This window comes from Gopherus evgoodei, chromosome 4 (assembly GCF_007399415.2).
Source record: "Gopherus evgoodei ecotype Sinaloan lineage chromosome 4, rGopEvg1_v1.p, whole genome shotgun sequence".
Taxonomy (NCBI): Eukaryota; Metazoa; Chordata; order Testudines; family Testudinidae; genus Gopherus; species Gopherus evgoodei.
The window spans coordinates 47,823,498-47,848,753 of record NC_044325.1 but is presented as its reverse complement, the minus strand read 5'-3'; the positions used below and the strand labels follow the sequence as shown (position 1 = coordinate 47,848,753).

Below are 25,256 nucleotides of genomic sequence, written 5' to 3'. Positions count from 1 at the left end.
GCAAAGTGTTGCCTAATGCAAGTAGTAAGTCACTTCAATCTTTTGAAGATTACTGTTTTATCTGTCAATATATCTGTCCATATATTTTCAATAGGCCAATTTTGATAATTACTCTTTGTTGAAATATTGAAGATTTTATTATGGGCCACTGAACTGCCTCCCATGTAGAACAATCATACTTACCTACCATTATTTTGATTGTAACCAGGTAGACAACATTGTTCAAAGAGAGCAAATGATAAAATATTTGCTCTCATTAAGGTTAACAAAGCAATCTTTAAGTGATATTACATTATAAATCCTGTTGCAGGGTTTTACCAGCTTTTTATGGAAGGTATAAATGACATGGTAAATTTGCATTTAAATTCATGGAACTTTAAAATCTGTTTCCCATTTAGCCCTCTAGCCAGAAACAATATTTTCATTTGTAAACAAGCTGTTTCATAATCAGATCTTTTGTAGCATATAGACTCCTGGAAAAAACATCTTCTGTTTTAAAGAAATATAGTAGTATCTTTCCAATATAAATTATTGATTACTTTCTGAATCCCAGATCACTCTAACATATAAGGAAAGATTTTAAGCAAAATTTAATCTGCTGTCCAAATACAACATGACTCTAAACATGAGGTCATCTAAACATCTGTCTCCAATATATCCCAAGGGATTTAAATCAAAAAAGTCTGCTAAACATGTACAATCATTTTGAAAATAAATAACAGAACAAATTTTGTCTTGATTATGATTATCATGCATTTTAAGAGGAAACATTTATTCTAATAAGAAAAGTCTGAACCAATTTAAATGTATTGACATTACAGTAAAATAGTTTCATACCCTAAAGACGACATTTTTTTCCCATTTACTCTGATCTTTAGCAATATTCAATGTTTAATATTTGGGGGTAAAAAAAGCCTTGTGCCCGTTTCCTCACAAATACCATTCTTCTCCTCCCCTTTATAGATATGTAGCAAACAACTGCTCAGAGAGACTAGAGAAATATTAAAATTGTCTATCATGAATACTTGTGCTGGCACAGTGACTTGCTTACAAGCGTCCTCTGAATTTTCCTTCCCTTTGGGCAACTACTACATGAAAGAAAAAAATTATATATATTCTTTGTCAACACTACAGAGATCTCAAATTTAGTTATCCATCTCCATTTTCTTCCTCTGGGAAAGAAGTGAAGATGCAGGGGGTGGAGAGGGGCGTGGGCATTACCTTCACCATTCACAAAGAAACAAAATATTGTGAAGGTTGTCTCAACGAAGCACCATTGCATATCCCTATTTACATCCCAACTTTGATACATGATCATTTTAAGAACATATACAAGTTAAATAAAGCTGCTGTTTGTTCCTCACTCACTTGCAGCTCTGCTTTCATCCATGAGCAAGGAAGGAAGTGATCACCTCTGCAATATACTCCCCCAATCCCACAAAGTCCCCCTGTATGGTTCAGGCTTTACAAACCAAGCAATGAGGGGGGGAATTGGGACAATGAAAAGTAGCTGGGCTCCTCTATTGAGTCTCTAAAATCCTTTCCTCTCTGCACAAAATTAATACATTCCAAGGCTACATTAACTTGTACTACTTCCCTCTCTCCTCTTCAGGTTGCCTATTTGGTAGGGGACTGTATCAAAGGGCAGATGTAATCAGGGTACGTAGCATAGCTCTGAGAGGAGCTTCTGGTACCCAGAGCATGCTACCAGATATTTACAAGAGACCAAATTATCCCAACGCTAACGCATATATCTACCCAGTTTAAGTATTGTGTATTTCACATATTCTCATCGCCACATTTAATAAATTAGTAATTAGTACTATTTTATGTGTATTTTTAGATATATACATTTTTTTTCATTTTTTTGCCATATTTGTCAGATTTCACAGTGAAGCAGACACTCATGTACCAGACATTTGGGAATAGTTTCAATAAGCAATAGGATGGTCATTTCACAAGGGCTCCATTGGCCTCCGTGAGACAGTTATTTCCTTTATAGTGTGTGTGTGTATTTTAACTAGCTCCAAGACAGCATTTCAAGCTTTGCCTGTAGATTACGTCTTCATAGCACCTGCTAATTAAGGCCATAAAGTATTACCAACCCAACCAGTCAAAAATCATGACTGACACACACACACACACACACACACACACACACACACACGAGAACAGTATCAGACTGACTTAATTATGAGATTCGTAATAAATAATTACTTTTGGGGTTCTATTTGTCTTCTGATTTAAGATTTTAGGGTACATACTTTCAAGCTTCTGTCCACAGCCATGAGGACTAAAAATTTATCTTAAAAAAAAAAGAAAGCTAAGATTCTTATATAATCGCATGACTCTAGCAGCTGAAGAAAACACCAAATACCATGAAACTCATAATAAAAATCATTAAAGCTGGGAACACTGCCACTGTGCCTGATAATGTGGTAGTAGAACCAGAACAGGTATAATAATCATTCTCTCATGCAAGATCAGTCAGCCAAGGATGGTACCTGATGTCAATTGAAAGACAAAAGTTAAGCTACTCTTCAGTTTTATGAGTATCTTACAAATACATATATGTTTTGCAAATGTAAGCAACATTACATGCATTTTAAAAAACAAAAAGTTAAGACTTTTATTCAGAGTTGAATTTATAAGAGAACAGGGAAGTTTCCCAGTTCTGTGATAATAACACTTACAGAATTAGCATTTGAGTATAAGTTAAATAGGAAGACTTTTTATTTATTTATTTATTTATTTATAAGTTTTTTGAGCACCGGGAAAGCATCACATTTTGTTTTTGTCAGGAGGGGGGTCCTGAAGAAACCAGTCATCAACACGTTTCAGTGCAACACAAACAACGTAATGCCCAGAAAACCATGAAAAGCATGTCCCAAACTGGGAAATGATCTATTAACCGAAGGATGAAAAGTGACCTGTAAATTAAATTTCCTACCAAAATTAAAATTGAAGAGAATCTAGAGAACGAAAACAAAAATAGCAGCAACCATGTAGTCTAATGGATTGAATACAAATCTAAGATCCAAGAACATCAGAATTCTAATCCTACAAAACAATTTTCAGGCACCCCCAGACAACAACATTTGTCCATCAGGACTACACCACTATACACAGGTTGTCCCTAGGGCTTTGGAATATCAATGAAATGATCTTTGGGGGCATCACCTTTCTTAACAGTCTTCAACTGCAGGAAAAAGAAGGCCAGATGCTTGCATTGCAATCTTTGTATGAGGGAAAAAAATGTCCAAGGGACTAAATAAACTGGGATGTGCAGGCCACTAGACATTCAGTCATTGGAGAGTCTGGTGTTTACAGTGGTGAAATTCAGCATTTACATTAATGGCATTTTACAGCATGCTGAGGAACTGGCTCAGCTATAGGTGCAATCAAAACCAGACTAAGACCATGTCTACACTACTGGAAGTATAACAGCATAGCCGTACAGTGTAAACACAGCCTACAACAACAGAAGGGTTTTTCCCATCACTTTAGGAATTTTACCTCCCGAGCAATGGTAGCTACATTGACCGAAGCATTTCTTTCATTGACCTAGCTACATTTATACTAAGAATTATCTCAGCACAACTAGAGCACTCAAGAGTGTGAGAGTGCTGTAGCTATGCTTACTTAAGTTTTAAGTGTTGACCAGGCCTTAGTGGCACTATTGCTCACAAACTCATCCATGCTTCCCTTCCCCCTACCCCCCTTTGTTTTTTAAAGCAGATTCAGAAAACTGAGGCATAAAGCATCAGGAACTCAAGCTACCTCTAGGCTCAGTCACCTAGCAACCCAATGAGTTCAGCTTAAGGTTGTCAGGCATCCAGTTTTCTACTGTAATGCCTGATTGATAAGGGACCCTGGTGGCTCCAGTCAGCACTGCTAATTAGGCCACTAAAAGTCCAGTTGGTGATGCAGCAGGGCTAAGGCAGGCTCCCTGCCTGCCCTTGCTCCACACGGCTCCTGGAAGTAGCCAGCATGTCTGGCTCCTAGGCATAGGGGCGGCTATGGGAGCGCTGCACATTGCCCCCACCCTGAGCACCGGCTCTGCAGCTCCAATTGACCAGGAACCACAGCGAATGGAAGCGTCGCCTGTGGGCGTGGACAGCGCGCAGAGCCCCCTGGCCACTCTACCTAGGAGAGTGACATGCTAGCCGCTTCCAGAAGCTACCTGTGGTAGTCGCCACCCAGAAGGAGCCCACACCCTGACCCTCCTACCCCAGCTCTGAGACTCCCTCCTGTACTTCAAATTCCTCATCCCCAGCCCCACGCAGAGCCCACCGCCTGCCAGCCAAAGGCCAAATCTCTCAGCCTCAGCCCTGAGCCCTCTCCTGCTCTCCAAACCCCTCATTCATGGCCCCACCCCGGAGCCTGTGGAGCCCTCACCCCCTCCTGCATCCCAACCCTGCCCCAGCTAGGTGAAAGTGAATGAGGGTGGGGGACAGTGAGCAATGGAGGGAGGCAAGATGGAGTAAGAAGGGGCAGTGCTTTGGAGAAGGGGCAGGGGTGTTCGGTTTTGTGTGATTAGAAAGTTGGCAACCCTAGTTCAGATAGGTCCAATAAACCCACATTAAGAGGCTGCACTCTTGACTGGCCAGAAGAACCAACTGACCACCATTTAAGTAGAGGTGCTCAATGGGTTCCAGGCCTGCAGCTGCACCTGATTGCTTCCTGTCCAGCCCTTGCTCCCCCCACCCTTGCCTGCTCTACTCTAGTCCTAGTCCCTGCCAGCCTCAGAACTCCTGATTCTGACTTGTCTTCTGACCCTATCTTTTGGTCCTGTTCTGACTCCTGACCAACTATCGGCCTGTCTCCTGACCATGCCTCTGGTTTTGACCTCTGATTCCGCTCTGACCACTAAGTCAGCTTCCTGTTCTGACCACCAGGTTGTGCTGCCTACCCATTGGTGCGTGACACAGAACAGTAGTTCTCAACCAGCCCTATGTGTACCCTGGGGGGGAGCAGAGGTCTTCAAGGGAGTAGAGCAATTCATCTAGATATTTGCCTAGTTTTACAACAGGCTACATAAGCACTAGCAAAGTCAGTACAAACTAAAATATCATACAGACAATGACTTGTTTATACTGCTCTATATATTATACACTGAAATGTAAGTACAATATTTACATTCCAACTGATTTATTTGATAATTATGTGGTAAAAATGACTTAGTATGCTGTGACACTTCTATATTTTTATGTCTGATTTTGTAAACAAGTAGTTTTTAAGTGAGATTAAACTTGGAGTGTACACAAAACAAATCAGACTCTTGAAAGGCATACAGTAGTCTGGAAAGGTTGAGAGCCACTGACAGAGAGATTAAGTGATTTTTACAAGGTCACATGAAGTCTGTGGCAGAACTGGATTCTAATCCAAGGGTGAAATCCTACTCTGTTGAAGTCAGTGCAAAAAACACCCATTGATATCAACGGAACCAAGATTTCACTCCGGATGTCCTGATTTATAACATAGTATGTTAATCACAAGACCATCCTCCTCCATTACTATGTTATGTGATCTTTATTGTAGATTCATTGTAAAACAGAAAATTTGATGTCACTTATCTTCACAGTATTAACTTTTGGGGAAAAAGATACTGATGTTTCTTAGAATTCCTAATAAAACAGAATGTTTAAATGTATTAAATTATTGTATGCACATATACACAGAAGATAATGTAGTATGTGTGTTTGTTTTCAGGCCTTATTGATAATGTATATGCACCTTTCCTTCCTCTATCTTTACATTAATTTTTCAAACATTTTTTATCTAGATTGACATATTGAAATTTTATATCTCACCTGCAAAAACTAAGTATACAACTTAAAGTCTTACACTGCCATCTTGTGGATAATGCAGAAAATGAGTGGCAAAAGTAAACAGTTTTGTTTTAATATATACTTTAACCGTTTAATTTCAAGATTCCTTTTGCTATATACCCAAGCTTATGGTCTTTTTTTTTTTAAACAAAGAACAATTATCTTCAATATAATTAGAGTCCTTAACTAGGAAGAACCCCAACCCACCTGAGAGAATCATATTACCTCTCTGATGTTTTAATATGTAGGTCGGACTACAGGTATAAAATTTTAGAGACAAATGCTCCCTTCTGTCTGCATGAAGGAACCTGAATCTGCAGATCCTGGTCAAGGAGATGCCCAAGAAGTAGTGGCATCATTAGCTGACTTTGTTGCTTTGTGCCCAACTAGTTATTCCCTTTTCCTAAGACCCCCTTTGTGAAGGTGAGATTAGTGATTCTGGCAGCAGTCTGCTGCATTCTTCCCCCGGTGCACCTTTTCAAATCTAAATGAGGAAACAGTACAAAGAAAGACTGACAAATTCACCAATACCAATAATGAATTTGCATAATCAGCAGAGGACATTTTCCTGCTCCCGTTGAAGTCATATTATTGTCCATGCCTCTAGACTAAGCTTTTCAGCACAGGGACCTAAAAATTGTTTAGTGAAGATCACCCCTTGAATGCTGTCACACATTATTTATATGTGATAGGAGCTCTGGCATGTGGAAAGTTATGCAACTATTTCAAATATCAGTTTATAAACTACTTTCCATAATTCCTTTGTGCATATAGCGCACAATTCAGAAATAATACCAGATTCTGATTACCAAAGGACAAACAGTACGTTTTTTTAAATGAACATGTGACACGAAACGAGGTTAATAGTTCTGGGTGGATTTTAAGATGTATGTTGGAGTATGGAAGCTAAATGTACTTAAAAAAAAAAAATCAAACTCCTGATATCAGTGGGACTCTTCCCTGCTTAAAGTTAAGTACTTTGCTGGATCAGAGCCTAACAGTGAAAGCCATGATGTTCCAGGAGGTACTAATGTCATTTATTATTGTCTTTAATTTCCACACTTCTAAACACATTCACTTCAATGGGACTACCCACATGCTTAAAATGAAAGAGATGCTTATGTGCTTTGCCTGATCAGGGCCTTAATGACATTATTTATATATTATTTGCAGTGTTGTTGTAGCCATGCTGGTCCTAGCATATTAGAGACAAAGTGGATGAGGAAATATATTTGATTGGACCAACTTCTGTTGGTGGGACTAATGCTAGAGGGCATACCAGGAAATTGTTCAAGAGCAATAAGTAACTTGAATGAGAAAAGTGATTTTAGCTAATATGCAAATATAAAGCCTGAAGTCACATCTTTGTTTATTTTCTGTGTAACTCATATTTGCTTTCCCTTGCTATTTCATCTCTGAATCTGTGGATGCAGTGCTCTGGGCAGCAGAGCTGCGACCTCCTGGGTTAGCGTACCTGCAGAGCCTGGTCCTCTGTGCTGCCCGGTGTATGGCTGGCTCCAGGCAGCGCGGTATGGGGGCAGGGAGCGGGGTTGAATGGGGGCAGGGGTTCCGGGGGCGGTCAGGGAGAAGGGGTGGTTGCATGGGGCAAGGGTCCCGGGGAGTGGGGCACTCAGGAAGGAGAGGCGGGGTTGGATGGGGTGACAGGGGGCCGTCGGGGCAGGGGGTTCTAGGGACGGTTAGGGAGCAGAGAGGGTGGATGGAGCAGGGGCCCGGAGGTATTGGGGGGCGTTAGGAATGAGGAGGGATTGGATGGGGCAGCAGGGGGCAGTCAGGGGAGGGGGTTCCAGGGTTGGTCAGGGGACAGGGAGAAGTGGGGGTGAGGGTGGATGGGGCAAGTGTCCTGAGTGGGGGCAGTCAGGAAGGGGGGTGGATAGAGCAGCGGGGGGCATTTAGGGGCATGGAGTCCGATAATAACTCATCTTAATTAATTAGCCTCTTAAAGTTGGTATGGCTACTTCCACTTTTTCATGGTGTGTGTGTTTGTTTCTTCTTTGACAGCTTATGCTCAAATAAATTTGTTAGTGTCTAAAGTGCCACAAGTACTCCTGTTCTTTTTGCGGATACAGACTAACACAGCTGCTACTCTGAAATCTTTCAAAAGACAAAGGCTGGAATTTCCAAGGGAGTCCAATAGAGCAAGGCTCCTAAATTCAATTGAATTTCAGTTAGATTGGGTATCTAACTCCTGTAGCCTCTTTTAAAAAATCTGAGCCAAAAAGTTCAGTCAACCAATAACCATATTATTCTATGAAAAAACAAAGGGAAAAAGATCAGTCACAAATATTTCAGTTTAAAATGAAAAAGTTTTTATATGAAGGATGTTTTATTATATATGAAATTCCAATTTCCAGTATTTTCAAAGACTAGAAGACATGAGTGCTGATTCTAGTACAATACTATTTATTAAACAGGATAAATAGAAGAAAGAAAACCATGAATCACAGCAGAAGGGTGACATTCTATGATCCAATCAGCACATTGGATTTGAAATCCTTCCTTGTATTTATTATTGACAAACACTAAGTCAATATTTCAGAATTTCAACTTCAAAATATGGTTATAATTCTATTATTGGCACATGCATATGTCCTAAACAAGTAGATATATTAAACTCAAAAAAGGTAGAAATTAGGTAGTCACCTCTAATGATTAACTTGTGAATTTACAGTTAGCATCAAGGGCCTGCAGATGGAAAGGTGTCAAGTTACAGTGTTTTAGTAATATTAAGCAGGCAGTTCAGCACACTATTTGACTCAGCCCAGCAGTCTGGGAGTCAGTCAACTCCTGGATGGTGATCAATAGAATCCTGCAATTATTCTTCTACCTTGAGTAAGGTCTGCACTTACTCCATGGGCAGGGCTACCTCTTGGTCTGGACTCTTTGTAGTGACAGAATAAGCAAAGGGATTTTATGGTCCTTTTGAATTGGAGAGCGAATACAGATGGGCCACTTTATCTTCTATTGGACTATTGAAATAATGGTTTTCAGTCAGCCATCCTTAGGTGTATTATGGATGTGCTGATAGCAGCATCCACAGCTGAAGCTGCACTAGGATTTTCTTTTTAATGAAATCTTTGTAATCTTCTATTTTTGTTCTGTTTAACACTAAAGAAAACTTATGTTTTCCTGTTAATTGCAGACATAATATTTCATGCCTTGACTCACTGTTTAGTTATTACAGCACTGAAAAAAGAGTACACTTCAATTCACTGTACTGAAATACATTTACTTATGTAATGGTCCAGCTTCAGTCATCCAATCCAAACTCCTGCTCATAATTATAACCTGCCCACACAGGCAATGAACCGAAACTACAATTGTTTTAATCTTCTCATTAACCCCCTTTCAACAACAGCCAGACTGTTCCCTCTTCCTCTCTGCTGACCATCCTCCCAACCTCAACAAGCATCCCAGTCCCTCTCTCAGCTACCAAACTCTTACTCCACTAGCGAACATCTACACCCAATTTTTCTTCTAGATGTAAACTCTGCCCTCTACTTATCTGCTCCAGTAACAAATGCCCAGTCCTAATTTCCACCTCATCCCCCAGTTGTAAAATCTGCACACAGTCCCTGACCTTCTAAATACAGTTCCCAGTCTCCATCCTGTTTTTCACTCCACCCACCATATACAAGAGTCACACTTTCCATTTCGTACACACTTCCCTCACAGGTATAAACCCGCACCTCCATGTGCCTTTCTAACCAACTTCTCCAGTGCCAAACTGTCAAACCGTCCTGTTTTCCTTCTCATTTCTTGGCTCCTTCCCTTGATATGGCTTCTTGGACAACATAATCCACCCACACGGTATGCTAGAGCAAAGCTGGCCCTTTAAGAGGGGATCAATTTCCAGCTCTGCCCTATTCCAAGTTTTATCCAGAGCACAGACGTTGTGAGGAACAGCTGTTCCCAGGGTACTTGGGAACTGAAGGCTTGATAGCAAGGCACTCTAGGAAGAGAAAGGCATAAAAGCATCCTTCTTTTCCTTATAGATAGATAGAGAGAAGGAATTGCTGAGGTACTTTTTCTCCAGTTAAGAGAGAAATGTGCAGCAGAAGCAGGAGTTCCTGTGAGCAGCAACCAGAAAAGCTAAAGTGATCTGAACTGGGTAAAGAACCCTGGAGATGAGGGAAGCATTTGGTGGCTCTGAGGAAGCTCAGGGAAAGGCTTCTTGAAAAAGTGGTTAAAGGAACTTTTGCAGTCTGTTTGATCGGAGGAGCTCGAAGTAGGAGACAGACTGGACACAAGGTGAAGGAAATAACCTTTGGGAAAGTGTGGGCCTGTGGCCTAGGGTGGGTCTGCTGATAATATCTCGTTAGACTGACCTAACACTTGGTAAAGCACACTCATTCTTTCATGTATTTATACCTGCTCCTGTATTTTTTATTTCATACATCTGATGAAGTGGGTTCTAGCCCATGAAAGCTTATGCCCAAATAAATTTGTTAGTATATAATGTGCCACAGGGATTCCCCATTTTTTTACTCTCCAACTTGTCACTTGCCAAATAGCATATTTATTTTAAATCATGTTGTTTTCTTTTCACAATGTTCTGCCCAATTAGATTACATTTTTCAGGTTTGAGGTGTTCAGGTTTGAGGGGGGACAGACAGAGGTAGAACAACTGGAAAAATTATCTAAGGCCTTAGCTGAGCAGTGGGCCTCAGTCAGTCATTTAGGGTTAGATATTTACTTGTATTTATGGCGGTAAAGTGCATATCATAGCTCTAGGCATGACATGGCTTTATTATTTTTCTGCCAAACTATTAATTCTGTCTAAGAATCACTGTATGTATTTATTTTTTCAAATCAAAGATGGTAAATGAGTGTTATCTGCTTGTAGCAAAGATTAAAAAACAACAAAAAAAGTGTGACAGTCAAGAAGAGAAAAACCCATTAGATTTGGATAATGATCTGTGATGGAAAATCTGCTTTTCCAGACTGATGTTTGTTGTGTTTACGTGGCTTTGTTTTTGACTCTGTTCGCTTTATTTACCAGTATTTATATTTGTCATGTTCATACTGTATATTGTGGGATTTGAAATTAAACATTTATATTCTGCAGTGTATCAGGGCCTAACAGACCAGTGGTTTTCCAACTGTGGGTCATGGAATGTAAGGCACTGAGTCACGGTGGCTCTGGTCAGCAGCAGGTCCGTCTCCTTAGGTGGACTGGTAGGGGGAGGTACAGACTCCACATGCTGCCCCCACCCCAAGCACCGGCTCTGCACTCCCATTGGCTGGGAACCAACCAATGGGAGCTGTGTGTGTGCGTGCATGCGGACAAGAGCCATGTGGAACCGCTTGCGTGCCTGCACCTAGGCGCAAAACCTGCTACTTGCCACTTCTGGGCCACAGCGCAGTCCACGGTGCCAGGATAGGCAAGAAGCCTGCCTTAGCAACCCTGCTGCATGACCAGGAGTGGTCTGAGGTAAGCCCATGACCCAACCCCACACCCCAATCCCCTGCCCTGAGCCACCTCCTGCACCCCAAATCCCTCATCCCCATCCCACCCCAGAGCCTGAACTCCCAGCCCAGATCCTTGAGCTGCCTCTGTACTCAGAGCCCCTCCTGCACCCCAAACCCCTCATCCCAAGCTCCATCGGGTTAGGGGCATCAACAATTTTCCTCAATTGGGTTGCCAGAAAAAAAGTTTGAAAACCATTGTAATAGACTATAGTACCTCAATGACAGACTTGAGTTAAGTATTTTAAGCCAAAAGAGATATTGTCTATTAGTTTAGGTCTAATAAAAAATATTTTATACCACCTAGTTAAAATGTTTACATGATTTAAATAAATATAACTAAAAAAGTAATATTTTCTTTAGACATGAGCGCACTCTGCACTATTTGCAACCCAGAAATATTCTACTACATGACAATCAGAAACTAGAAATACTGTCAGTGTCCGAGCTGAATTAAATACAAAAACTGATCATCATATATGTGTGATATTTAAAGTTCACAGTTTTAATCTAATCAATTAGTGACAGGTATATTTTTTAAAATAATGTCATTGATTATTATAAGCTGATTTTGTTAGTTTAATGCTATATTTATCTCAGAAAAGTGTAAGATGTTACTTTCATTTCTTCCTGGAGATGCAACAGTATATCTGATTTTAAAGATTACTGCTAAAGTACAAAAAGCAGTACAGTGTGCTTCCCTTTTAAATAGAGTAGTTACAGTTTCAATGCAGTGCAATTTTTAATATTAATATTGCAGAATTGTAAACCCTGAACAACATACCTTCAAGTACTATTAACAATGTGACATAATATTCTACATCAGTAATAACAATTCAGCATCTATTTTAACTTAGTAATATCAAATGTGCTACATAAAATGTGCTACAAAAATGCTACATAAAATAAGTTTCCAAAGTTTAACACTGCTTTCTATATGGTAAGAAAACTCCAATAAGGATTTATAGAGGATCGTGGTATGCAAATATGAAAAAGATATTACATTAAGTTCATGCTTCTGCAAGGAAAAGATGAAGTAGTTACTTGTTAGAAGACACTACAGTGGGCCAGTAGCGACATTATTGTTAAACAGTAAACCAATCTAAATCTTCGCAGCCTTTAAAAAATAATCACACTATGCTATATACAAAGTACAGGCGTCTCAAAACCTCTGAGTGCCACAAACTGGGATAGGGGATGGATCACTCCAGAGAGAATGAACAGAACAGGGCAATTTGTGAAGCATCGGGCATCAGCCACTGTTGGAAGGCAATGGACCATTGGTCTGAACCAGTATGGCCATTCCTATGTTTTAAATATTTCACCATTATTCCATAATGGCCTAAAATACTGTTGTAACACTGTCATAAACTGTAGCTTTTGGGGCCTCAGAGAGAATACTGTAATTCCTCACTTAATGTTGTAGTTATGTTCCTGAAAAATGCTACTTTAAGCAAAACCATGTTAAGTGAATCCAATATCCCATAAGAATTAATGTAAATGGGGAGGGGAGGCTCCAGGGAAATTGTTTTTGCCAGACAAAAGACTTTAAAACTTATACTGTGTGTGTACAGATAGATAGATAAACAATGTAATACTGTACATAGCAATGATGATTGTGAAGTTTGGTTGAGGTGGTGGAATCAGAGGGTGGGATATTTCCCAGGGAATGCCTTACTGCTAAATGAACTGTTAACGTAGCCTCACACTCCACAAGGCAGCACTAATGGAGGGAGGAGACACAGTAGATGCATAGAATATCAGGGTTGGAAGGGACCTCAGGAGGTCATCTAGTCCAAACCCCGGCTCAGAGCAGGACCAATCCCAACTAAATCATCCCAGCCAGGGCTTTGTCAAGCCTGACCTTAAAAACCTCTAAGGAAGGAGATTCCACCACCTCCTTAGGTAACCCATTCTAGTGCTTCACCACCCTCCTAGTGAAAATTTTTCCCTAATATCCAACCTAAACTTCCCCCACTGCAACTTGAGACCATTACACCTTGTTCTGTCATCTGGTACCACTGAGAGCAGTCTAGATTTATCCTCTTTGGAACCCCCTTTCAGGTAGTGGCTGAATGTGATGATGAATCCATTCTATTCCACTGGAGCGCACCACTCTCTCCACTTTCCTAAGTGCCTGGGGGATGCATGTGCATGAGACATGCACAGCCCCTTTAAGTATGCTGACCCCACTCTAAGTATATTGACTTTTTAGCAGATTAGCAAATTGAGACAGCAGCTGCTGTCAGCAAGCTTACTCCATCCTGAGCCCTGTAGTGTGCCTCCCCTGCTCTGAGAGGTGGGGTACAGGAGGAGGGGGACACCCTGACATCAGCACCCTTCTTCCTTCCCCACACCCCCTGCACAACAAGCAGGAGGCTCCCATGAGCAGCTCCAAAGCAGAGAGCAGGAACAACACAAGGCAGTAGGGGGAGGGACAGCTGAACTGCCCAGCAATTGATAGCCTGCGAGGCGGTTGCTGCACAGCGAACTTAGGCAAGTTGATAGGAGGGCTGCTGGTCCACCCCTGGTTTCAAGCCCCCACCAGCTGGCTCCAACTGGCTGCTCTTCCTGCAAGCAGTGGACAAAGTAGGTGGCTGCCTATCCAGGAGGATATTAAGTAAGGAGTTACTATATTACCAGCAACCTACAATCCACTGCTATATATTGCAATAAACACTGACAAGAGAACGACACATGCTAATTTCTACACTCGTTCAATTTATTTGTAAAATCAAAAGGAGATGAAACCCACTCGGTTCTTCTGCGTTAAGAGAGCAGCATCAGAACGCCAACGAGGCGGCTTTAAAGTTCCCAGACAGGGGAACTGTTGAAGCAGGGAACCAAAGAGCAGGCTGTCACCTCGTCTCCTTTAGTCAGTGCAACTGGCTGCACGCACACACGGGGAGGAGCAGCCAACAGCCAGGGAGTGGGACGAGATTGGGCATTTGATCAAGGCTTTTTGGACTCCATGCCCAGGACACGTGGGGGAGGGGGAGAAGACGGGGAGCAGAGTGGATTTTAACATGCCCAGGCTCAGCTTCGCAGCGCATACACCAGCGGAGGTTGTGCCCACGGCTAGCCAAAGTCAGGAAATGTTGGTGAACTGAATCACACCCCCCAATATATAATAATCAGAGAGCAGGCAGCGCAGAGTGCCTGGGAAGAAAATGTCTGACTTACCCGCTGAGCCGCCGGCCGCGATCTGCTGAGAAGCCTCCTGCAAAAAGCTGCCCGGCTTCCTGGACATCTTCACCTGCGCTGGGAAAGCAGCAGAGCGGTCAGTCCCGAAGTACCCGGCAGAGGCGGCCTGGGGGGCAGAACTAGCGCCAGCCCCAATGAGGGGAAAGAGCGGGGGGGGGCGGAGACGAGCCCCTGACAGAGAGTGGCAGCTGGTAGGGGGAAGCGCGGGCGCCGCTCCACTCTGGGACTGTGGCTGGGCTGGAGGAGGAAGAGGCAGAGGGCTTGAGAGCGAAGAAAGAACCCAGCGGCACGTGCAGAGACCTGCCTGTTGCGTGCGCTCCCCCCTCCCCCGCAACCTTTATACCCAGTGGGCGGGGGGTTGGGGCAGCTACGGACTAGATCCTGGGCATAGGGCCGCTGCTCTGTCCCAAAGGGCAGGTCCCCTGTTGCTTTGCGGTCTGTAATTCAGTCCCTGCCGATAGACTGGGAGGAAGCAAGTTCGGAGAGTGGAAAGGGGGAACCCTGTCACAAGGGGCAGGGAGGCAGGAGGTACAGTAACTCCTACTTAATGTGGTCCTGGTTAACTTGTTATGTCACTGATCAGTTAAAGAACATGCTAGTTTAAAGTTATGCAATGTTCCCTTATAACGTTGTTTGGCAGCTGCCTGCTTTGTCCACTGCTTGCAGGAAGAGAAGCCCTTGGAGCTAGCTGGTGGGGGCTTGGAACCAGGATGTGTCTCCCCATTACATTAATTCTTATGGGGAAATTGGTTTCGCTTAACATTTTGCTTAAAGTAACATTTTTCAGGAATGTAACTACAATGTTAAGCAAGGAGTTACTGTGTAGGCGGCAGCCCCAGGGATGGTACTAGGACAGAGCATCCTAGTAGCCAGTGGAGGAGAAAACAGAAAGGGCCTCCAGGTTGCTCATCACTCAAACCCGATCAACTGAGCCAGCTTCCCTGCTCTTCTTACCCATCCCACCCCACTGTGCCACTCCACTATCCCCAGCACTCTCCTCAGCTCTCTAATTCCCAAATAACTCTCTGCTTCCTGGCTGCCCCAATCTCCCCCGCCTCCAACACACACATGTGGCTGCCCCACCCCCTTTCTCCTCCAGTTGACCCCCCATGCTTCTTATAACCCTCCTACAGTTCCCTTATCTTGTCCACATCCCATAGCTCCCCTCTCATGGGCTAGACATGGACCCCTCAGGCTTTCATCCCAACAGAGCCACACAAGCCAACCAACACCTAATTTCCTCTGGATGACCCTTGACCCAATTTCCTATGCACCTTTGACTCTTCAGAAGGGAGAGGCAGTGGCTTTTGTTTTCTGAGAATGTCTGTCTAACCTCCCATCTCCTACCTTCAGCTAGGTGATCCCAAACCTCTTCCTCTAGCTTCTACTCGCTCAGGAGTCAGGCCTGGCAGGGCTCCTATATCCTATACTTGTTTCAGATACACAAGTTGCACCTTCAGGTAGTTTTTAAATGAAATTCAGTTATTTCAGCTGTATATATTTCAATATACAAGCATCTGCAGGGTCCAAACTGAATATATCCAGTTACTCTCTTCCAAAAAACAGAACAAAAGAAACAAAAACCAAATGTATGATTATCCTTACAGACACTGAGAATTTTCTTTTGACACATGGAAGTTGAGCTGTCTGTCCACCATGATATTCCTCAGCCCTCTAATTTTTTTAAGGATCAGGAAGTACATATTCATAGACTTGATTCCTTTCTTTTCCAGAAGGGATTGGATTTCCTGAAATTTCTTACTGATTCTGTTGATCTCAAAGGCACTCTTGAACATAGCTTAGATGGTGAATTTGGTGGATTTTCTTTTAACTGCATTCTGTAACCTCTCTTGGTAAAGCTGAGGGACCATTTATCGAAGGTGACTAGGGATCATCTGGGATAAAAAGCTTCCTATTTTGCTTCCATGAGGGATACTCTCCAAACTGGATACCAACTAGCTATTTATTCTTTACCCTTTAAAAAGCCAGACGTTTTTGTTTCTTGGAATTAGGGATGTACAAGGCCATTTTGGATTATCCGAAAGGGTTGATGAACACCCTGAACATGAGCGTCCTGAATATAGAGGTCTAGGTTGGCTGGTGGCTTTTGTTGAAAGGACTAGATGACAGACGTGAGGGAATGAAGGATGGCTTTTGTCTCCTTCACTCTGAAGCTCTTAACTTCTTCCTCAAAAGATGTTCACAATCATACAACAGGAACCCTAGCTTCTGCTGAACCTCTTTACGACAGAAAATATTTGTAGCCGTGTGTGTCTGCATGCTCTTGCACCCCAGCCACCAAAGACCATATGAACCTTAGTGCCAAGTCATCTCCAAGCCAAAACAGATAATATTTTTAAATTCTGCCTGTTTTCTTTTTGGGTTGAATTCAGTGAATTTGTGAGCTGTTTTCCATATTCTGAACTGGTATTTACCCTTGTATAACTCAATAGATTGGTGTCAAAGTGGGTGGTACTAATAAAGTGCATCATTTGCCTCCTGGTGCCTCTGTTATGTTCATTCAGGGCTCTTGACTTTAAGGCATTACAAACCAATTTCTTGTCATAATTATGTGACACGCTAATAAAAGGGCAAGGGAGCTTTTGGGTGCTTGTCCCGAGATCTGCCAGGCCACAGTGACTTATAAGGTGAAATTCTATGTGAAGTCAGTGCCATTGATTTCAGTAAAGCCAGGCTTTCATCCAAAGCATTTAGGTCCAGTCATTGATTCAGTGAGCCAAAAGATTCACCAAACACCAGTCCTTTTAGCCTGCAGTGAATGTCACCACAAATGGAGGAGTTTTTGAAGTCACTGTGATGTTTCTTCTCTTCCTTTTTAGCAGGATTTTGGAAGACGTGTATAATTCCTTAGCCAAGTTTTAGGGAAAACTAGATTATTTTAAAGAGAAAATGTTCACATAAGAGGACTAAGGCACCAAAACTTCATTGAGTAAGAGTGAATAAGAGGTGTGTAACTGTCATAAACTGATAGCTAAGGGTTACTGTTCTTTTACCTGTAAAGGGTTAACAAAGGGAACCAAACACCTGACCAGAGGACCAATCAGAAAACAAGACTTTTTCAAAACCTGGGTGGAGGGAAGTTTGAGGTGTGGGTCCTTTGTTCATTGTCTTGGTTCGGTGACCCTCTCGGCTCTGAGAGTGATCTCTCTATCTCCAGGCTTTCTAATCTTCTGTTTCCAGGTTGTACGTACAAGGATAGTAAGACAATAGGTTTATATTGGTTTTTTTTGTATTTACATGTGTGTAGTTGCTAGAATGTTTTAAATTGTATTCTTTTTGGATAAGGCTGTTTATTCATTTTTTCTTTTAAGCAATTGACCCTGTATATTGTCGCCTTGATACAGAGACCAATTTTATGTCTTTTTCTTTCTTTTTATATAAAGCTTTCTTTTTAGGACCTGTTGGATTTTTTTTTCTAGTGGGGGCTCAAGGGGATTGAGTCTACAACTCACCAGGGAATTGGTGGGAGGAAGAAGACGGGGGGAAGAGAAAATCTCTTTGTGTTAGATTTACTAAGCCTGACTTTGCATACTCTCTGGGTGAGGGGAGGGAGAGATTTGATCTCTCGGTACTTGTGTTTCAAGGACTTGAAGCAGGGAATATCCTAGAGTACCCAGGGCGGGGAAATCTGGGAGGAGGTAAAGAGGGGGAAGGGAAGTGGGCTATTTCCCTTTGTGGTGAGACTCAGGGCATCTGAGTCTTGGGGTCCCCCAGGGGAGGTGTTGGGGAGACCAGAGTGAGCCAGACACTGGAATTTTCTGGCTGGTGGCAGCGATATCAGATCCAAGCTGGTAATTAAGTTTGGAGGTTTCATGCTAGCTTCTCATGTTCTGAAGTCTAAGGTTCAGATCTGAGTAGGAAAGTTATGACAGTAACAATAAACAATGTCGTCATGCAACAGAAAGTAAAGAACTGATGATTGGAGACATTTGGGAATTGCCATGGGCTGTGGTACCATGTGACACTCTTGCACGAGATAATGACATTAGACTACTTTAAAATGTGGGAGTTAGGATCAGTCTGCTGCTAAGAATATGGGCCAAAGTCTGGGGTTAAATGAAATCTGGTAGCTTTGGAGAAAATAACTTTTCTTCTCCCTTCTTATCTGGAATGATTCTTTGGGTGTATAATCTGATAAATATATTTAAAATGAAAAGTGTAATATTTTTAATAATGATAACTATTTCTCTACCTCATAGAGGTGTTGTGAGGATGAATACTTTGAAGACTGTGAGGTGCCCAGAAACTGTGGCAATAGGGCAATATAAGTACCTAAACCAGATAGTAAGATTACAGCACAACTTAATTTTGTATGGTCTTTTTCCTACTAACAATACCCCAAAATGTTTTACAGAGTTAATGCCTTCACGGAGTTAAATAATTAGTAACTGAGGAAAAATACATTAAGTTACTGGAAAGGGAAAATATATTTTGAGCTAGGATTAAGGTGTCACAATAATGGCAAAATACAATAGAGGAAAAGGAAAATTGTTTCATGAGGCAGGAGTTGCAGAGAAGGTTCTTATACTACTCATGGAGAGATTGTATGGAAGGACTGTGAAGAGGCTAGGTTTAGATTCACAGAGGGAACAGAAAGGGAAATCAAGTTAGACTATTAAATCATTAGAAACCAAAATTCATCTAATTTTACCATTCCAGCCCATTCATGTGGCAGAAAAAGCAGGTCCTCTACTAGCAAAAAAGCAATAATTTTTAGACAAGTGGCATGTCGAAGAAGATACTTTAGTTGGCTGTAGGTAGTTATTGTGAATGAACTTTTGAGATACAGCACATTTTCCCCCCAGAAGCAGGCCTTTCTGAGAATTTGTCAAATCTCCCCCAAATGTGTTCTGCTACTTGGAAAATGAATTAGTCAGTTTGTTAGTACTCAGAAGCCAAGACCTGAAAATATTTTGTTGTTAGAAAGATATTTTCACCAAGCTACAGTACAATTCTGATAAGTTCATTTGCTGAGCCTCACTTCTTGTGATAAAGTATTCCCAGCAAGTTCTGCTGACTAAGTAGATATTCCAGTGTTGTAAGAAAATGTAGCTGTTAATTGCTTACAGCAAAGACTCTGCAAAACCTGTGATTCTCACTATACAGTATATGAACATGGAGAGCATTAATTATATGTAAAAAAAATATGCAGCATTAAAGCCTGAGATTTTAATTTTAAAAAAATCAGGACATTCAAAATTATTGTTCCCACAGCATTGTTGATCCCCCTTGCACATATCAGAAACAAATAGTAACGTGAATTCTTTAATATATGCATGTTATAAAGACTGAGTAATCATTGTGATGGGAATCTAGAGTAACTCCCCTAAGATAATAAACTTTGTATGTAGTGACCTTCAAGTAATTAAAATCTCAACATTAATGTTCCATTAACATTTGCATTAGTTCCCTTGGTTTTTCTCAGTTAGAACGTTGCTTGATAAATAATGCAGGATCATCAAGCCCCCAGTATTCTAGGTTGTCAAAAAACTACTTGAGCATCACTGCTTATCCAGACATGGAGAATCTCCTGTACAAGATCCCCTTTGATACAAAGAACAGAAATAGTATTAGGATGTACTAACTGTAGCAGTTCAGCCTAACACAGTGGTTCCCAAACTTTAACAACCTGTGAACCCCTTTCACTAAAATGTCGTCTCACAAACCCCCTCCTAAAAATGAATATTTCCAGGGATTTTCTCCCTTACCTGAGTATAAATTATAAAAGCAGTGATCTTGGAAATATAAAATTTGTTTTTATGACATGCTTATTACACTCTTTAATTATTATTTATCATTGCAGTATTTTTATTACATTATGAAAATGGCAACACTCTTCCAAGATCTCACTTTCGTAGCTTGTATCACTTTGAATAAGCCTGTTATAAGACAAGGCTCCCATGTTTCATCAAGGAGTATCAGATGTGAAACAGCATGACGGCATTTAAGAAGCCAACTCAAAGAGTTCCTTCTACACAAGCATTCAAGTCTTGAGCAATCCAGGCAAACAATGCACGTTACAACAAAGTTTAGCTGCCTATTTAGTTTTTAAAAATAGCAAAATATATCCACCTCCCTTTCCATTTCTTGTAAGGAGTCTTGAAGTTTATATCTCCTCAGTGTGATAGACTATGCTTGCTTTGATCGGCTTAGCTCTTGGAAGTCCAGGGGCTCCAGGCTGTTGGCCCCATGCTGCCCAGGGTCCCTAGGCACAGCTCTGTCCGCCATTAGGGAATTTTTTCCTGAGAACCCCCTATAACATTTCGCAACCCCCCAGGGGTTCATGAACCCCAGTATGGGAACCACTGGCCTAACAGTATCAGCCGGGGGAGGGTCTACAGTTGATCAGATCTTTCTTCAGCAATAAATACCATTGCAGCAAAACAGGAATTTGTGTATTTCTACAGAATAATGTTAAACTTCAAAATAAAATAGCCAAGGTGTTTAGGTGTCTAATTGACATTGAGGTGTGTCTGTTGTGGATACGTATCCTCATATAATCATTCTCTTATGTAAAACATTAACTACTACTTTAGAGGATCTACAATATTAAAATAAAAACAAATCCATTATTACTTTAGTACTAGGTGTCATATACCCCAAAAAACATGGTTAAACACCCCTGCAGGTTACTTTAATGTATAACATATACTTTTTCTCATTTGGCATCTATCTGCTGACGCTCTCAAAATTCTAATGGCTGCACTCCCATTGGACAGATTTCCCAAAGCACTACATGGTTTAATCCTGTGTTCCCCTAGCCTTTCCTTCTGTTCCCCTTCCCAAACACTGCATCACCTGTGTTTACCTAGAGCACAGCATTCTCCTCTTTAAAAGAACTAGTTAAGTAATATTATTATAAAAATATAGTTTATTTGATGATTTTTACCTTGTAAGGCATCATGGGTGACCATATTTTTCAAAGTGAAAACAGGACACCTGAGCCGCAGGTGTCACCGTTAGCCCAAGCCCATTGTGCATGGCTGGTGACTCCTCTTGCTCCCCACCCACACCCTGTTGGGGGCACACCCCACCTTTTTGGCAGAACCGGGCATTTGTCCCATTTGCTCTTGCCAAATGATCATCAAACAGGACAAATGCCCACTTTTGCCAAAAAAGGTCAAGACATCCGGGACAGGGTTTAAAAAGGGGACTGTCTCAGCCAAAACACAATGTATGATCACCCTAGGTGTCGAATTATTAGTGAATAATCCCCCCCCCCTCTATATATACACACACACACACACTCTTCAACCAACTTTATGCTTGAAATCAGCCTCCTGTCAGGGCCTCCATTCTTGATCAGAAACAAGGACAATTCCTCCCATGCCATCAGCAAGAAACACACATCAGATTCCTCAGGTCCCATAACTTTCTTAACAAAGCAAACAACATTAGCAACACAACAATAAACACCAAGCAAACAAACATAGGAACTTTGTCCCCTCTCCCCCAAAAAACTCCAGTGTGCTCTAGCCCTTTCCCATTAGCCATCTCTCAGAGAAATACCTAGGCTTTGCATCCCTTCCCCCCAAATCCCCTGCAGCCCTGCCACCACAGCTCTCTCCAAAGCAACAAGCCACCAGCAATAAGCCACAGCCCCCAGTAAAAACATCCACTGAAGACCCCAGCCCCTAATTCCTTGTCAGCTTCAGTGAACAGCTTGATCAATTCCTACCCTCCTACTCTAGCTCCGCCTTTCATCCCCAGCTGTGCTCCTGCGCCTCTTTCCCTGCTGGGGCTCGCTTTGCATGCTCCTGAGAGCTGCATGCCTTCCCCTCCTTCCCCATTGATGTCTCAAGGGCGTGCCCACCGTTCTCCTCTGTCTGCACTTGGGCTTAATCAGAGAGGCAATTAAGAAAAAGCAGAAAGCCTACAAGGAGCGGAAGATGGGAGGGATTAGTAAGGAAAGCTACTTTACTGAGGTCAGAACATGTAGGGATAAAGTGAGAAAGGCCAAAAGCCATGCAGAGTTGGACCTTGCAAAGGGAATTAAAACCAATAGTAAAAGGTTCTATAGCCATATAAATAAGAAGAAAACAAAGAAAGAAGAAGTGGGACCGCTAAACACTGAAGATGGAATGAAGGTTAAGGATAATCTAGGCATGGCCCAATATCTAAACAAATATGTTGCCTCATTCTCTAATGAGGCTAATGAGGAGCTTAGGGATAATGGTAGGATGACAAATGGGAATGAGGATATGGAGGTAGATATTACCACATCCAAGGTAGAAGTCAAACTCGAACAGCTTAATGGGACAAAATTGGAGGGCCCAGATAATCTTCATCCAAGAATATTAAAGGAACTGGCACATGAAATTGCAAGCCCATTAGTGAGAATTTTTAATGAATCAGTAAACTCAGGGGTTGTACCGTACGACTGGAGAATTGCTAAAATAGTTCCTATTTTTAAGAAAGGGAAAAAACGTGATCCGAGTAACTATGGGCCTGTAGTTTGACATCTGTAGTGTGTAAGGTCTTGGAAAAAATTTTGAAGGAGAAAGTAGTTAAGGACATTGAGGTCAATGGTAGTTGGGACAAAATACAACATGGTTTTACAAAAGGTAGATCGTGTCAAACCAACCTGATCTCCTTCTTTGAGAAGGTAACAGATTTTTTAGTCAAAGAAATGCAGTGGATCTAATTTACCTCAATTTCAGTAAGGCATTTGGTATGGTTCCACATGAAGAATTAGTAGATAAATTGGAAAAAATGAGGATCAATATGAAAATTGAAAGGTGGATAAGGAACTGGTTAAAGGGGAGACTACAACAGGTCGTACTAAAAGGTGAACTGTCAGGCCAGAAGGAGGTTACTTGTGGAGTTCCTCAGGGATCAGTTTTGGGATGAATCTTATTTAATCTTCTTATTACTGACCTTGGCACAAAAAGTGGGAATGTGCTAATAAAGTTTGCGGATGACACAAAGCTGGGAGATATTGCTAACACAGAGAAGGATTGGGATATCATACAGGAAGATCTGGATGACTTTGTAAACTGGAGTAATAGTAATGGGATGAAATTTAATAGTGAAAAGTGCAAGGTCATGCATTTAGGGATTAATAACAAGAATTTTAGTTATAAATTGGGGACACATCAGTTGGAAGTAACAGAGGAGGAGGAGAAGGACTTCGGAGTATTGGTTGATCATAGGATGACTATGAGCTGTCAATGTGATATGGCCGTTAAAAAAGCTAATGTGGTTTTAGGATGTATCAGGCAAGGTATTTCCAGCAAAGATAAGGAGGTGTTAGTACCATTATACAAGGCACTGGTGAGACCTCATCTGGAATACTGTGTGCAGTTCTGGTGTCCCATGTTTAAGAAGGATGAATTAAAACTGGAACAGGTACAGAGAAGGGCTACTAGGATGATCCGAGGAAAGGAAAACCTGTCTTATGAAAGGAGACTCAAAGAGCTTGGCTTGTTTAGCCTAACCAAAAGAAGGTTGAGGGGGGATATGATTGCTCTTTATAAATATATCAAAGGGATAAATATTAGGGAGGGAGAGAAATTATTTAAACTTAGTATCAATGTGGACACAAGAACAAATGGATATAAACTGGTGTCATAAACAGATAGCTAAGGGTTAATGTTCTTTTACCTGTAAAGGGTTAACACAGGGAACCAAACACCTGACCAGAGGACCAATCAGGAAACAAGACTTTTTCAAATCTGGGTGGAGGGAAGTTTTGGGTGTGGGTCCTTTTGTTCTTGGTCTGTTCTTCTTCTCGGCTCTGAGAGTGATCTTTCAATCTCCAGGCTTTCTAATCTTCTGTTTCCAAGTTGTAAGTACAAGGATAGTAAGACAATAGGTTTATATTGTTTTTTTTTATTTACATGTGTGTAGTTGCTGGAATGTGTTAAATTGTATTCTTTTTGGATAAGGCTGTTTATTCATTTTTTTCCTTTAAGCAATTGACCCTGTATATTGTCACCCTGATACAGAGACCATTTTATGTCCTTTTTCTTTCTTTTTATATAAAGCTTTCTTTTTAAGACCTGTTTGAGTGTTTTTCAATGGCTAAGGCTAAGAAATGAAGGGCGGGGGAAAATCTCTTTGTGTTAGATTTACTAAGTCTGACCTTGCATACCCTCTGGGTGAAGGGGGAGAGAGCTTTGATCTCTCGGTACTTGTGTTTCAAAGACTTGAAGCAGGGAGAGTGGAATCCCTTTGTTTAGATTCACGGAGCTTGAATCTGTATATCTCTCCAGGAACCCAGGGAGGGAACTCCTGGAGGGGAAGAGGGAGAAGGGAAATGGGTTATTTCCCTTTGTGGTGAGACTCAAGGAATCTGGGTCTTGGGGTCCCCTAGGAAGGTTTGGGGGGACCAGAGGGTATCAGGCCCTAAAATTCCTGATTGGTGGCAGCGCTATCAGATCTAAGCTGGTAATTAAGCTTTGGAGGTCTCATGCTAGCTTCTCATGTTCTGAACTCTAAGGTTCGGATCTGAGTAGGACAGTTATGACATGAGTGGCAGTGGTGTGGAAAGACAAGAATCCAGAAGCCAGTAGGAATATTATTTTCTTTTTCTCTGCTAGGGCTTTTATGCAGAGAGAAAGGGTGGTTTTAAATAGAGCCAGAGAGAATTTTTTTTTCTGTTCTCTGGTTGCAGTTTGGCTTGCATATTAAGCAAGGAACTATTAAGGGTCTTTTGTTATACTATAGCACTCTGACTGAGAGTTAAGTACCCAGCACAACACACATGCAAAT

General features: G+C 41.6%; 2 protein-coding genes across 9 annotated transcripts in view; one reads left to right on the top strand and one right to left on the bottom strand.

Moving 5' to 3' along the window:
- Positions 1 to 14,575, bottom strand: part of SLC25A21 (solute carrier family 25 member 21) — a 365,165-nt gene extending 350,590 nt beyond the window's left edge. The window contains exon 1 of the mRNA XM_030559247.1: positions 14,502 to 14,575. The gene's annotated coding sequence lies outside the window, so the exon portion shown is untranslated. The remainder of the gene's footprint in view (positions 1 to 14,501) is intronic.
- The window catches only part of MIPOL1 (mirror-image polydactyly 1), a 290,064-nt gene continuing 279,324 nt past the window's right edge, over positions 14,517 to 25,256 (top strand). For 5 of the 8 annotated variants that reach the window (XM_030559241.1, XM_030559238.1, XM_030559239.1 and 2 more), the window contains exon 1: positions 14,525 to 14,598. The gene's annotated coding sequence lies outside the window, so the exon portion shown is untranslated. Of the gene's footprint in view, positions 14,599 to 25,256 lie in introns of all 8 variants that reach the window. The other 3 variants (XM_030559240.1, XM_030559246.1, XM_030559244.1) reach the window with 3 other exon arrangements.